The sequence below is a fragment of the Pollicipes pollicipes genome, unplaced genomic scaffold (genome assembly GCF_011947565.3).
Source record: "Pollicipes pollicipes isolate AB1234 unplaced genomic scaffold, Ppol_2.1 Scaffold_2555;HRSCAF=2994_pilon_pilon_pilon, whole genome shotgun sequence".
NCBI classification, from domain to species: Eukaryota; Metazoa; Arthropoda; class Thecostraca; order Pollicipedomorpha; family Pollicipedidae; genus Pollicipes; species Pollicipes pollicipes.
This window is the reverse complement of record NW_023596136.1, coordinates 34193582-34194510: the sequence shown is the minus strand read 5'-3', so window position 1 is coordinate 34194510 and position 929 is coordinate 34193582.

Here is a 929-nt window from a genome sequence, read left to right as displayed (position 1 = left end):
AAAGGCATGTTGCCGAAACATCAACCCAACTATATCTCCATTCTCCCGGCTTTTCTCCGAGGAATATGGCTAATACTATGGTCGTGCCATCCAGATTGGGCTGGTAAGGGCTTCTGAGGGCTATCAGCTACTGAGCCCAGCGTAGGAGAGGGCACTTTTCAGTGCATGAAAATATGTACGTGGAAGAAAAATATTGAATGGGCTGCAACAAGAAGCTTTTGCGCTCAGCATATTTATGAAAAAAATCATAATCATCTAAGGTTTACCTTATCATGCTGATGCACTGTGGTCTGAAATCCGAGGAGAAGGGGCGAGTATGACCGAGCTGCGGGCACCTTCAGTCCCCACGTGGGGCAGGGCGAGGGGGAGGGGCGGGTTTGAACCTCGGTTGCGCCATGACCCATGAACGCTGATATCGCCTCCGCAGTTGCTGGCGCTCCATGTGCTGGCACGCGGCAACGTGCATCGCGTTTCCTTAAGAAATGATATCTGAGGAATGCTCTCTCAGTGCCTGGAAAATAGGTGGAGAGTCATCAGTTGTGATGCAGTAAGTGCATGGCATAAAAAGGCCTAATTAATTGCTACGGCAGTCGCGTAAGGTTATTAGAAGCGGGGACTGAATGTAGTGGCCTGTTGCGTCCTCGAACTTTACACCCAGGATAATATTTTGATAACGTGAAGTTCGCTCATACGCGTATCAAAATACCTCACGTTGGAGACGGTATTTCGAAGAGAACCGATAACGATATCGACAATCAACCACTAGGAACAAGCCGAATAAACGTGTCGGCCAAACTCGAAGATAGCGCTGACTAAACAAAGTGCAACCGATGATGACCAGGCGCGGTGTTCCTCACCGTACCGTGTTTGCTCTGGCTATCATCCTATCAGGAGCTCCGGAGGAGACCCGGCCTCGGCCAGTGGCCGTC